The following is a 15,787-nucleotide window of genomic DNA, read 5'->3' on the forward strand; positions in this document are numbered from 1 at the left end:
ACAAGGTGGAATACAACTAATTAGAAAGATGTGCATCAAAATCTTGTTCAATTTGTGATAATCTTAACACTTGATTATTATTGTATAATAAACCGGGCATTACTTTTTTTTGAGTAGCTAGTAAAATATCTAAGGCTACGTTCACACTGCAGGGCTTAATGCTCAATTCCGATTTTTTGAAAAAATTAGATTTTTTTGCATGGCCATTCACATTTCCAATTAAATGCGACCTTTTGTGATCTCCTGTGTGAACTGAAATGACCCAGAAGTGACCCGCATGCGCAGAAGAGTACTCAACGGTGAACGACGTCACTCGTTGCTTGCGGAAGTAGCTAACGTTAAACATGGATTTTTGTATTTGGCTCGGAGGCTTTTTTTTTTCGCTGGCATTGGAGCCAGGATCGTCTGTAACCACGCTCGGCCATTTCGCTGGAAATGTTTTCGTAAACCGCCCGGGTCCGATAAGAGCCCTTGAGTTTGGCCTGAATAGAGCGGTCAACCCAAATATTAATTAAATCTGTGACCTCGCTTCCCTTCCATTGACTGGTCTCAGCAGCATCTTCCGCCATGGTTGTTGTTTATCTTCACGTTCCCGCCTACTTCAACGCAGAATTATGAATTAGTTTGCGTATCAATGAAGTGTGGGTCGGATACATGTGGCCTGGGCGTTCAGACGGAGGTCGCATTTCAAAAGAACGGATACGTATCGGATTCAGGAGCACATGCCCAAGTGGCCTGGGTCACATTTGAAAAGATCGGATCTGTGTCGTTCAGACTGTCATGAAAAGATCAGATATAGGTCGCATAGGGGCAAAAAAATCGGAATTGGGTCGTTTCAGCCTGCAGTGTGAACGTAGCCTAAATTACTTTTTAGAATGAGTAATGCTTGTTACTTTGTTCTCCCATTTATTGACTTAGAGCAAAAGTAACGTAGTGCATTACTTTCCATAAAAAGTACCCAAGTAACATAATTAGTTACTTTTTTAGGAAGTAATACAACATTGTAATTCATTACTTTAAATAGTAACTTTCCCCAACTGCCCTTAAATAACTGAATTCAGTGTGTACAGAATCACTCAGAAGAGGAGTGACTCCATATTAAGTATAGACCCTTCTTATTCCACTTTAAGCTTGCAAATGCGTTTTGTGCATAAACAACAGCAGATTTATTATAAGACTCTTCAGATACAACCTCAGCGACATCAAATTATGTTCAGCAGGGCACATCAGCACAGACAGGCAGGAGATGGAACGGGAAAATGAAAGAAGGGGAGAAGAGGCGGGAACAATAAGGACTGTTGATGTGCCTAGCAGCCTGAAGCCTACAGCATGGAGGAGCTTCAACCATTAACTGTGTGTCAGACTCTCCAGGCACTAACAATAGCACAGACACTCTTCTCTCTGTCTCTTTCTCTCTCTGTCTCTCTCTCTCTCTCTCTTCCACTTGTTTCTTCCATATTTCATATTCATTTGGAGATGAAATCGGCTCTTGCACCAAACTCTTGTACATTATAGTTTTGTTTTAACATTAAACCTATTAATAGGGGTGTTTAAAGTGCCATTTTCAGTTATTTATGCTAATCTCAGGATATGTGTGACACCGACAAGCTTTAATCTTTTCATTGTAGTGCTGAGGTACGTCAAGACGGGGATATTATTGGAATGCCGGGTTGTTCAATGTCAGGATTATTTTTGGATTTTCGTTGCTAGGATGAAGTTTAGTGCCTTTCCATCTGAAATCTGACCTGAAATTGTAGGTTTTAAGTGTTTGAGGATTATGTGCCTCTGAGCACTTTGAATTGTCTCTTTTTTATTTCTTGATTACTTAAGTTTAAAAAAAGCTCTTTTTTTTGCAAGATTTTTTTTTTTTTTTTTATAAGAGAACATCATGGTGTTTTGACCTAGTGTCAACTCTTATTTTTATGATTCATTTGTGTTTTCAGATGCTATAATTCCTTTTTCTAGCTAGTGTTTTTGTGCAGTGAGATTTATTGTCATATTGCCACTTATGTTGGTTCAGTATAGTTATAATTCGTAGCTAATAAGAGTAACTTAACTGTGGTTTAATTACTTAAAGTTATGAGTAGCTTGTAGCTTGGTCTGCTTAAAGGAATAGCTTTCCAAAAAAAAAAAAAAAAAACTGGAAAATTTGCTGATAATTTACTCACCTTCAGGCCATAACAAATATAGATTAGTTTCTTTCTTCATGGGAACAAAAGTAAATAGGTGCTGTCAGAATAAGAGTCCAAACATCAGAATACAATATTCCACACGACTACAGTCCATCAATTAACATTTTATAAAGCAAATAGCTGCGTGTTTTTAATACCCAAATGCATCAAGACATTTTCACTTTTTCTCCAGTGAAAAAGCTGTATTGTCTGAATCAGGAGAGAAATATGCACAGATCAAGCACTGTTTACAAGCGAAATAAAACATGATGTTAATTGCTAGACTGGAGTTGTATGGATTACTTGTGGATTATCGTAATTTCTTTATCAGCTTTTTGGACTCTTATTTTGACAGCACCCATTCACTGCAGAAGATCGATTGATAAGCAAGTGATGTAAAGCTAAATGTATAAATCTGTTCCTACTGTATATAATCTGTACTCATCTACATCTTGGATGGCTTGAGACTTGAGTACATTTTCAGCTAATTTTCATTTTTGAGTGAACTGTTCCTTTGTTTCCAATCAATGTTCTTGGTATTGCTTTAGAAGCTATGAACAGAAATCACAGTCTCTTTGATTTGATTAAGATTAAAACATTTCAGTTGATGGCTCAACCTCCAACCTTTCGGCCATCAACTCAACTTGCTAGCTAATTATGCCACAGAAGTGAACAGATGATTGAAGTTGATTCCCTAAACCCAGTTTTGCACATTTCTACAGACTCTCTCTCTGTTTCTCCAGCAAACGCTAAGTGCTCTCTGAATTTGCTCCTCTGTAGCACAAGTTACGTCATCCTGCCGGTGGTAAACGGTAACTCCAGCCTTCCTCAGCTTTATCCTTCCAGCAACATTAAATCACTGCTTGCTCTCTGCCAGTAGATTGCTGTGGTCCACAGGGATGCAGAGTTATCTGTGTTGCGGTAGAAATAGGCCTCGGTTTCCCAAGGTGCACACTCAGCTTACCTCCACAGTAATTGCAACCTCACATTCAGTGAATGATGAGCACTGGTGGGTTGACCTTCAAGGCTCAAAGGATGTGTCACATATAAACTTCATTGCAAGAACCATGATAAACTCATTTAGATGAGAAAATCTGTAATTCACCTCCGAATGCTGTGCATTTGTGTCTTTTCTCGCATTTGCAAAGCGCTTGGTTTGTATTGTGACTAATTGTAGCGTTTAATTTACTTAATGACGCACCACCCACAGCGGTTTTATTCACAGCAACAGTTACTGTAAAGCGATAGCGGTAAAAACTGGGACAGCTTAAATGCAGAAAATCTGGTGTAATGTTGATTTCTGAGTGTTGGTTGATTTACATATAATCTAGTGTAGTTTCCAAAATCTGTATGCTGTATGATTATTTCAACTTTAAACCGTGATAAGGACACGGACCACTTACAAAAACATCTGTAAAATTAATAGAAACATTTGTAATGCTCCAAAAATAGAAGTCCCACCTTACATTTACAAAAGCCAAATGCTTTTCTGAGAAAGTTTGTCTGCGTGTACATCTACTGGATGCATGTTTTTAGCATGATTTGACTTGAAGAAGCTTAATTTATGATCGTTTTTTCCATTTTAGTGCTGATTCGTTTACTCATTCACAAGTTTCCCAAACCTGTATGAGTTTCTTTCTTCTGTTTAACACAAAGAAGTAAGAAGATATTTTGAGGAATGTGGGTAACCAAATAGTTTCTGGTCCCCATTGACTTCCATAGTATAATTTTTCTTTCCATACTGTCGAAGTCAGTGGGGACAAACTTGTCCTGAGAATGAGTAAATGTAGACCATTTACATTTTTGGGTGCGCTATCCCTACAAATAGTGTGAAAATTTGACAATTTTCAGCCAAAGACATTGTAAAGGTGAGGAAAATGATCCATTTATTAAAAATGAACAATGAGAGAAACGATAACATTGTAACAGCGTCAAATGAAGGGTAATCCAAAGAAGTAGGTTTTAATGATAACAAGGGCAAAGAACAAACAAATACAGAACTTAACGTTACTTCACGCTACATTAATTTACGCTAAGCTACTTTAAGAACCCACAACAAGAACTAAACGGACAAGGATTGTAAACACAAGGAAAGTAGCCTAATTAGAAGAACAGAAACAGGTGGGGAGGAATCAATTAACTAAACAAGAAAAGGAAAATGACCAAATAAGGAAAACTCCAAAGGAACAGGAGAATGGAAGTCCATGACTGTGACAAACATATGGCGGCTGTAGAAATTAAACAGTACATTCAAATTACAAAAGATCATAATACGAATTAAACACCACCTCAAAATTGTTATTACAAGTGGGAAACTCAGGAATTTCTTTAAGCCACAAGTTTCCAGGAACCTGAGAAAACAATGTAAACACAATGGATTCAATGTCTGTTTTGATGGCAAGTTTGTTGAAATATATGCCTTTTTTTTTTCCATTTACGATATTATCGTATTGTACATTTTGGAGATTTTAGCCTTTCCTAAATTTCCACCTGCTTGGAGGCATTTTCAAGATGGCCGCCGACTGACTGAGGTACCATAAAAGGCCAGGCCACAGTTTGTCTCTACAAACTATTGTACAAGTTCAGGGCTTGTTAGCAAAACATCACCGTGTAGCAGTGGACACGAGTTACCACAACACTTTATTCCTACAGAGAGATTTATTTCTGCAGGTCAGCCACTATCATTTTCATCTGTTGTTTTCAAGTGTAAAGATCTCAGAGGGTTTGATTGGATCTTACTGCGATGAAGTCTTTCAGTAGTCAAGTATTTCTCCCTTAACAAGGGCCTCAGCGTAGCATCGTAAACAGCTTGTTTATGAGAGAAGGGAGCCGGTACACTTAAGAGTCTGGGTGGTGAAGCACTGTATTAGTATTTTATTTTCCTAGCGACTGTCCCTCATGGCCATGGACTGTGTTTTTGAGAGATAGCGGCTGAATAAAAAGATCACATATTAATGGTTTCGCATCTTCTTTTGGAGGTCAGGCGCTCGTCTAGCTGTTAAAACTTGCCGTTTTTACAAGCAGACTTGTTTTTGGTTCTGTTTGGTTCAGTACATAGTGAGATTTTGGGTTAGAGCTAGTCGCTCAAACAAGTGACTCATGAGTTAGAAGCACATTTATGAGTTTCTTTGATTGATTCCTCAAGAAAGCTGTGCAAATGAGATGCTATTTAGTAGAAGTTGCAATGCAGGCACCTGATGTATTGAAGCTCTTTTGTAATCAAGCGTTTATCATGACAAATGACTATTATCCACTTATATTGTTTGTAGTGTTGATCTTCTGAGCAGTTGTTTGCAGCTCAGGACGAGCTCCGTTCAGGGTCCACTGAGACCATGAACAGTGCGTGAGGACTTTAGAGAGAAAGTCATAGAGAAATAAAAAGAGACAGAATTGGGGAAGAAGGAACTATTTTAAGCTCGGTGTGTAATTAATCATAAGCCAACGGCACGAAACGGAAAAGGCTTTTAACTGCGATTGCTTTCATCCGTGTTCTGTTGTTTTCTTTGTTGTGGTTGCTTATCCACCCTTTTACTCATTCAGCTCATGTAAAAAGTTACTCCGTGCGTCTTGATTGATCAGATCACTATCACTGAAAGAAATGGTGTATAAACTATTTTCACTCAGAAATTACTAGTCAATTTCACAAGCATTCACAAAGAAGCCTTTAGTATTTTATTGAAAACATTCTCCAGTCTTTTTTATTTAAACTTAGCAAAATTGATTTATTGGAAGTAGTAATATTTACTTTTTTCAATTAATTATATATATTTATTTTTTACTTTTGTCGCTTTTTACTGTTTTTATTTTCATTATTTTTAATAATTTCATTTCAATTAACTTATTTGTCACTTTTTTAGGGTCACTTTATTGACAGAAACATTTCAGTTATTATTAATGTTTTTAATAATATTCCTTATTTTATTTAACATTTTGCCACTTTTGTACTATTTTTATGTTATTAGATTTTTTTAAGTAAAACTTTATTTTTCACTGTTTAATTATTGTTTCCATCATTTTCTTTTTACTGACAGAAACATTTAAAATTGTTTTATAAATGGTTTAATTAATATTATTGTTATTTTATTTTATTTAAAATGTATTTTATTTTAATTATTTCTTTATTTTGTTACTTATTAATACTTGCTTTTATTATTTTAATCATCCCTTTTTCATGTCACAGTTTGAAACTATTTTGTTTTATCATTTTCATTTCCATTTTCATTTCTTTTTATTGACAGAAATAGTACAGGGATGAAAGAGAGCGGGAACATTTTAATACGCCTCGATCGATCATATAACTGTCCAACTGAGTGTACACTTGGAAAATGCTCACATCGTTCCTTTAAGTGTTCTCTTTGTCCTATTTTAAATTAGGATTTGAGTTTCGAGGTTCCTCTGTCTACGATTGCTTGCTCACTTGTGCATCAAGAAACTCTCAAATTCTCCATGCTATCATAATTCTTTTTGGGATGAATAAAGTTAACATATGTGGCCTTAATAACCACATGCATTTACTACTCAAACCATCTACTGAGGTATTTTCATATTATCCTCAGCTTAGGGAAGCTCAATCTCCGTCGAGACTAGCGATCTGTGCAGGAAATGGTCTACGTCGTGACTAATTGTTTGGGACCTGAATTTCTTTTTTCCCTGCACCATTTCCAGCTTATTGACAAGAGCTCTCCATCCTCTCAGAAAACGATCCGTTTGACGGGATTTGGGATGAAAAAGCCCTCGTGTGGGTGCTGAAGAGTTCATTTCATCACAATGTTGACGAGGTGCCCTTGACCTCTGTCACTTTTGTGGAGTTGTGTGCAAGAGGAGTCTCCGGTCCGGGTGTCGTTCATTAAAATTGGTCAATGCGGATCTTTATGTGATCGTGCCCTGCGTGTAGAATCCACAATGGCCCAACTGCCTCTTGTTGAGCCGAGACATTCAATGTATTGGTTTATTTATGGACTTTATTACATTTTAAACAACATTGCTATGTTGATCTACTAGCTAGACCAGCATTGACCATCATAATCCAGTCTGAGCCAGCATGGGACTTCACACTGATTTTTCATGAGCATGGTAAAATGAGCTGAACTCTGTCTGTAAATACAAATAAAACCGACAAATGCAAGCGCACTACAGTAGCTACAGAGCACAACCGCAAACCTTGCCTTTAATCTGCTTCCATACTCTGCTCATGTATCATTGCATGTGTACTTTCTGTTTTCATAAGGGATTGTGCGCTTCAAGAAGAATCCGTTAGAGGAGAGAAATAAAACAAGCTGTCACAGCAGACAAGAAACATAGTACAGTTAATTTCAATTGAAGAGCTCCCAAGGCCTGTAACAAAGCAAGACTCGCTAAGACGTGGGAAGTCGAACCTCGTGTGTTGCGAGGCCGTGTTGCGATTTATCTCCCCTGCTGTAAATAATTGCGTGTTTGGAATTATACCGGAGGAGACGTGGTGTGCTTGATGCACTGTCAGATTGCGTTTCGTGGTTGGAAACCGATTATAAAGCAGTACTTAATCAATTTCCAGAGCAAGTTGTGTGCCGATGTCCTTTGTAAAGGTTCCCTGTCTGTAAATTGATGTAATTATGACTTAATCTGTGAGATTTTCAATATATCACCACACCCCAAAGCATTTCGCCGTACAGGTTTTTCAAGAGTCGTAGCTCATAGAAAGAAAGTGTGTTTATGGCCCGAGAACGGTATGGTAATGTGCCATAAAAATAGACGAAAGTGTGCGCTGCTACTCTAGGCCATGATGGGATAATTTATGAAGGCCGGGGATCATCAGAGGCGGACATGGGGAATCACATTGTCCTTCCCTGTGGAGCATCTGTCATGATGAACGGCGGATGACATCAAACTTGTGCTAATCTCTCACCTTGTTGAAAGTCATACGCTCAGGCTCCGTTTTCAGTTTAGAAAAGTGGAAGATTTCTGCTCGTGTTTCATGAGTGGGGTGCAAACTTGGGTTGGGTGCTCATACGATGCAAACATTGAGCCTTGGTGCTCACATTGGAATTTTAGGTTCGAATCTGGCTGTAAAATGTGTTTTTTTTTTCGTTCTCCCTCTACAGCAGAAGATGATCCCTGCCAGACCAACCCGTGCCTGCATGGTGGAAGCTGTTTGACCGAGGGGGAGGGTTACAGTTGCCTTTGCCCTCAGGGCTATTCGGGAGAGAGCTGCGAGATCGGTAAGTGGATTAAGAGAGAGGTCGGGACAAAAGAGGTCAGGGAGGTTTGAAGGAGCCCACTGCTGCTCCAGAAGTGCAGAATTTATGCACGCAGCTAAAATGGATAGAAAACCAATGCAAGTGTCTCTTTTGAGGGTTATCCTTTGACCCTTGATGTAAAACCTATTAATAGGATTATTAGCAAGACTAAGACCAACAATGTCCACCATAAATTGAATTTTCCAGCATCTTGATCAGGTGTCGTCATTTTGATCGGAGGTTATTAAGGAACTGCGGGTTAGGGAAATTGTAATAAAAATACCAGTGCAGAGGTCAATAAACATAATATACTAAAAAATATATTTTTGTTGAAGTTGTTATCAGTTGTATTTCACCTTTTACAATTTTTATTTTAATATGAATTTTAGTAGTAGTAGTGGTAGTAGTTGTTGATTTTGCTATTAGTAATAAAATATATAATTTGCACTGGCTTCCAGTAGCTGCTCGCATAAAATTCAAGGCATTGATGTTTGCCTACAAAACCACCACTGGCTCTGCACACCTTTACCTAAATTCTAGTGGTGGACAGTAACGGAGTAGCTTTACTTCGTTACTGTACTCAAGTAAATTTTTCAAGTATCTGTACTTTACTGGAGTAGTTTTATTTTGAGTAACTTTTACTTTTACTTCACTACATTCCAAAGCATAAGATCGTACTTTTTACTTCACTACATTTCATAAAACATATAGTTACTACCTATAATATATCATGTGCTCCGACACGCAGAAGCGGTGTCTGATTCATCATGAACGATCTGAGTCTTTTCAAAATAAACTTTTAAATCGGATCGCAAATCGCACCAAACGATTCGTTTACGAATTCGAATGATCCGATTGCAGCTGTTCTGGAGTCGACCACTCACTGATTCAAATGAACCGTTTAGTGCGAGTCTCCAGAAGTAAGAACCGGGAGATCTTGTGAGCGCGCGTGCGTCTGTTGTTGCTAAAAGTAAGTTATTAATGTCGAAATTTAGGATTAATTATTGTAACTGAAAATCATATTTAGGTCAAAATTGTCAGTTGTTTGGGAACTGAATCCGCTGTAAAGAGTGATTTAAGCCCACTGAAATGCTCGAGTGCAGACGATGCAGACACATCAATCATCTCTGTGTTTTAGGTAAAAAAACAAAAAAAAAAAAACATTAATCTAACACAGATTAAATAAAATAACTCATGCATGTTCAAAATTCCCGCTGCCGTAATATTAACAGTTTTATTAAAATGCTACCATGTCCTATGTGACGTCTGTTTTATATTGTTTATCAACGGTAACGTTATATTGTTTGGATTAACTAGACGAGTAGACAGACATGAATGTTTATTCATAACCGTACTGAAAATAAGTAAATATTGTTAGCTGATGCTAACTGTCCAGCTAACAAGCTTGCTGGTGCTAATTTGAGGTAATTTTGATAAATAATATCCAAATATTTTTATTTAACCACCTATATATATATATATATATATATATAGATATATATATATAGATATATATATATATATATATATATATATATATATCTATATATAGATATATATATATAGATATATATAGATTACATCTGGGGAGAAAAGAAAGGATGTGATGTTCATAACATGGTAACTACAGTAATTATGAAAGTGGGAAGAGATGCACCCCGTTTGGCCAGGGGTGTTTTTACACCACAGACAAGGTTTGAGAAGGAAAAAATCATTATGAAAATATAATTATATTTTCCATAAAGTGTTCTTCCTAACTTCCGGCCTTATTATCATGTCATATATAACTGTGATGTTCTGTAAAACAGCAAACTTTAAAATACTTTGTTGTTACTGGTGAAAATCACATGGTCATCTCTGCTTTCTCTCGGGTAAATCACAGTGTAAGCTTCACAGTGAACATTACTCTCGTCAATGTAGTCCATATCAACAACAAAAATATATCTTGACTCCATATAGTGGTTATTTTGGAAAAAATCCCAGGTATTTTGAGCAGTAGGATTATAAAAAAAATTGCTTATATAAAATTAAATTAGCCTATAAAATTGCAAACATCTATCTTTCAGTACTTTTTTACTTAAGTACATAAAAAATTTAGTACTTTTGTACTTTCACTTGAGTAAAATTGAAAAAGGAGTACTTTTACTTTTACTGGAGTAATATTTTACTATACGTATCTGTACTTTTACTCAAGTACTTGATTTGTGTACTTTGTCCACCACTGCTAAATTTGTTACTTCAGACTTATGTGCCCTCTATAAGCTTGCGATCTGCAAGTGAATGTTGCTTGATTGTGTCATCCCAAAGAAGCACAATGTCCCTTTTACGGACTTTTAAATTAAATGTTCCCTTCTGGTGGAATGAACTCCCCAACTCAATCCGAGCAGCTGAGTCCTTAGCCATCTTCAAGAATTGGCTAAAAACACACATCTCTTCCATCTTTATTTGACCCTCTAACTCTAGCACTCTCTATTCTAATTCTATACTTTAAAAAAACTAACACTAGCTTTCTACTATTATCAGAATTATTATATTTATTTTCTTTTTGTCACTTTTACAGTTTTTTTATAGGAATATTTCTACTAGTAATAGTGGCATTTTTTTTGTTGTTTATGTTGCTGTTAGTAATAAAATCAATAATATATTATTAGTAAATTATTTTTGTATAAGAAATAACAATTAATAATAATAATAATAATAATAATTCATCAAATAATAAACCGACAATTTTTTTACAGTTAAACATGCAAATGTGTTATTGTGTTATGTTATTTAAAATAATTGTATAATATATATTTAAAAAGTGGTACAGGTAAATCCTTTAGGCTGTGGGGTATTCAGCTGACTGCAAAATCTGGGATCTCCTGGTGTAGTGGATATGAGTAGCTCTGCAGGTGGTTCACAGAAGTAGAGAGAGCTGACAGCAAACTGCGAGGTGGCATGTACGGGAAATGGCTGCATTGACTGACAGGGCTGCACACAGCTCATTCTTCTCTGTCAGACAAGAACAGGAACAGGTGAAAGGAGAGCTGGGCTGGAGGTTGGAAAGGTTTGGGGAAAATGAGAGCACACTCTGAACAGGAGGGCAAGGCTATGCTGTGGAGAGAGAAAAAAGGAGAGAGGGATAAAGCGGTAGAAAAGAGACAGGAATAATACATATGGAGCAGCTAGAACTGTAATCACTTGAAGAGAACATGAAATGACAGTCTTCAGAAAGCAGGTAACATCCATAATGTGGTGTATTTCTCAGTAATAATGGAAGTTTGATCCTTCTGAATTGGACTGAATCATGAAAAGAGGACATGTTATTATTAGTACCATTACTATTACTCATACATGGGAGTAGTGGTTTTTTCAAGATTTAAGACACATAGATGATAGAACTTGCAGAAAAGGACCTAGAAACCAATCCATAACTCGTATAATTGGTAATAAGTTTTGTAGATATTTTAGTAGATTGCTTTCAGAAAATATAGGTCATAATGGCCGATAACCAAAAATTCATGGACTTATGAAGTTGTTGTCGAAACTAAATGATAAATCAATGCAAAATGAAATGACGAATCAGAATTATTCTGATAAATATGAGCCATGATGGTCTATAGATGAAACGCATCAAATTATGTGCAAGGTTCATAAACGGTCTAGGGTGAGTTTGAAATGTTTTTCTATTTTTTTTTTAAATAAAATATAAATCCAAATGGCGGTAACGTTTTAAAACTGTCAATGACCAACAGTTTTAAAGGATGTCTCAAGGAATTGATTGTAGCTCGTACGGTTCCAGAGAAATCAGTGAAAGTTTAAATGTGATAATTACAGCGCTACCTAGTGTCTGACCGATGTATGTACAGAGTGGGTGGGATTTGAGACTATCTTACCTCCTTTCAACAATTACAGTCTTTGACTACCAGTTTAGTGTGGAAAAATCTGAAAGGATGAGGACAAAATCTGACCAAACACTTTGTAACTTTTGCTGGCAAAAAATCTGTGCATATACATTTATCTTTCTTTATATTTTAACTTTTACCTTTTAATTGTAAAAAAATAAATAATAATTTGCACTGCTTTTATGCTCCTAAGTTAAAAGACAGCTGATGCTATAATAAGGTGTCATCACGGAGAGGCGTCGAAGTGGGTGTCAAAGGTCCAAGGTGTGTTATGGTGGAAAGGTCAAAGGTTAGCAAAGCTGCATTATCCCGGGTCTCATTATCAATCTTTTCACAAGCCAACTGCACAGTCAATATGTGAATTATGCTAAACTACAACAAGCAGTCAATCTGTGGCTAACACTTGTGCTAGTAAGCATAACAGTATGATGCTAAGCTGCATGTACACTAGTAACCCATCTATAGATTTGACTTATTTTATACCATTCTGCACAGTCTTGGGGGGTTCATTTCAGATTTTTGACACAAATGGCATTCGGAAGAAAACAAATTATGTTTATGTAATTGCGACGCTCTTGGACGTCGAAAGTTCCTTTAGGTGATTTAGCAATTGGCTTTTCCTGTGGAGCATTCTACATTAGCGGTGTGTGTAATATTAATTACAGCAAAAGGCAAAAGGTTAATTGCATATTACTGCAAAACCTTGACCACATTTTGTACTAACCTAACACTTGATCTCTGCAGTCAATGTGTTGTCTTATGAAAGGAGGAGGAATTATGTACGGAAAGTGTTCTTTGATTTCCTTTTTTTGTATTCATATTCATTACCGCTGTGTGCTAGGACTAGCCTTGCCCTGCTGTGCTGCAAACATGAATAATATTGGACCTCAGATTGGGTGGTTTATTGAGGAAAGATGTCGTTTTAAAAAGGTTTGGACAGCGTAACAATTGGTGGAGGCACAGATTCCATAGACTTATATTGTGCAAGGAACTCTAAGCCATATCTACAAACCATAATATCATAGAGACTTAACAGTGGCCTCTTTTGGACTTAGGCCTACTGTTGGTACATGAGACTGCAACATGACATCCTTGGACGCCGTCCTTTGGGACTCAGGTTGTGCTCAGCAATTTGGGAAGAGGCGTTTAGGATCCTTGCATAATTTATTGACCGCGCATCTGCCGGGCAATTGAAACATTTATGAGAAAGAGCAAAGAGGCTCGCGGCAGGGACAAGATCAGTTTCTTTAGACGCACCAAATGCCAACAACAGCCAGACGAGGCCGTCCATCAATTTCCACGGGACTCCCGCTCCAGGAGATACATGGACTGGATTGAGACGCATCCTGAGTTTAGTGGGGTTTAATCATTTAAGGAACGCTTGAAGAGTTTACACATTCATTTGAGACACAAAATGGTGCAGAGATACCTTGACGGGTTTGGATTGCTATCTGTAACTGTTCGCAAGCATTCTATTTCTGGACATATATTGTGAGTTAAAGGAGTTTGCTATCGTATTCTGAACTTAGACTGGACAGAAATGCATTGACAGTCCTACAGTTTTGCCTTCAAATGAATGTTTTAAGGACACTTTTGTTGACTAAATGCAGTCAATTACCATAAACAACAACGTTGATTCATCCCTCAGTTTGTAAAAATGGATATTTGCAAAGATAAAATGACAATAGTATTTTTTGATGCGCCATTGTGGCGGGATTCCCTCCAAAACTATTCCATACAAGAATGTGGGTTACTGAGCTGTATAATGTAAATATGATTTAAATGTGCCATTTACATAGTGTTGTGATTCGCAGCATTATTTAGATATGATTCTCTCAGTAAAAATAAAGATTATGGTGATGATGGTGGATAATGGTATCTCTCTATTCTAGTTTCTACATTCCAGAGTGAAAGGTCCATCAAATAAGCCAAGCTCAGATCAACAAATGAGTGTGGAGGATACTCAACGAGTCAATGGGTCACAACTGCTGCAAATGGGGATTGGGAGCTTGTGCAGTGCAATAAAACAATTGAAAAGTCAAATATAAATGCCGGCCGTTATATTTATTCAGCCTTCAGGGAAAGTAGATGATGTTTCTGTCCAAGCTGAACAGCGCAGATACAGTTTTACAGTGCACACGTAATGCAGTCAGACCGAAGCACACCCGTATGATTCAATACTCATTCACTTTGTTGCAAGCAGTCGATATGTTTAGTCTGAGAAGCAATTTAATCTCATCCAATAATATCCTTGAAAGGTTCACGTTTTCATTGGATGGATCTGGAGTTTCACCTGGTCCTTATAATACACCCATACTAAAAAGTGTTTCACATATTTTAATACTCTACTACCATAAAGTATTAAATACTATATATATATATACACACACACACACACACTGTATATACCATCTCACATTTTCCATCTCTCTTTTTCACTTTACTCCTCCATTCTCTTTTTCAGTGCTGCTCCCTTGAACCCTGTCCCCTCTGGCCTGTTGTTATTTGCCAGAAAAGCTGTATGAAAATTGCAATGCACTTCCAAAATGGAGTGAAAGCAGCCCTTTCGGACCCCCAAGCCTTTTTCTCCAGTAATACATTGCATTTGCCTCCACCAGACTACCATATATTTTCTCCACCCTTAACCTCGCATGCATTTCCTCCATGGCTTTGTTTGGTCCCTCTACTCATATTGCAAACACACAGGCATTATTGCTATTAATAGCACATTTTATTAATAGCATTATAGTTTTAACAAAAAAACAAAAAGGGTTGCTGATGGTTAATATGTTATTATAATTGTTACCTTTTTCATTAATTGTAATGAATACATGCAAATGTAATTTTAATGAATTTTTACAATAATATTTGAAATTCAATAATTACTTATACATTTTATTAGCACAATACTGTCTTATTTTCTCAAAACTGTGAATTAATGTCTGAACACAGAATTGTGGATATTACGAAGTTGCAATTACTTTTAATTTAACAATATATTTTTTTCCTTTTGATTTCTTCATTTTCTAATGGATGGACAGATGTGTTAAAACAATTTTTCAAATATAATTACGATGTCTACCTGAAATGTAGCAAAGGGTTGCTGATGGGAGTATGTTACATTTATATTTGTCAAATGTAATTTGATGTGTTATTATAAAATATTAAAATTGACAGATTTATGTAATTTATAATACTTATTTTTTATTACATGCAAAACCAAAATAATCCTTTTAGCAGCCCTCTGTTGCATCATATCAGGCTACGTAATTGCATGTAAAACATGAATGAAGTTTGCTCTATCCATATTTTTGCCCTACAACCCTAGAGAGCAAGTTTCTTCTGGGACATTTCCCGAGAGAAAACCCCAGCCCACTGCACCATCTCGCAAATCTGTGTGCCTCTTGATTGATTTCTATGTGGGCAAGACAACCCCCCTGTGCACGGCTGCTCTTTACACGGGATGATCGCCCCGCCTGCCTCCAGTGGCTCATTAAATCATCCCTTGGCACAT

At 36.8% G+C, this 15,787-nt stretch overlaps 1 pseudogene; it reads left to right on the forward strand.

Annotated features, from left to right (window-relative positions):
- LOC113040541 (neurocan core protein-like) overlaps nucleotides 1-15,787 on the forward strand; it is a 75,996-nt pseudogene that overhangs the window by 18,750 nt on the left and 41,459 nt on the right.

This window comes from Carassius auratus, chromosome 22, assembly GCF_003368295.1.
Source record: "Carassius auratus strain Wakin chromosome 22, ASM336829v1, whole genome shotgun sequence".
Taxonomy (NCBI): Eukaryota; Metazoa; Chordata; class Actinopteri; order Cypriniformes; family Cyprinidae; genus Carassius; species Carassius auratus.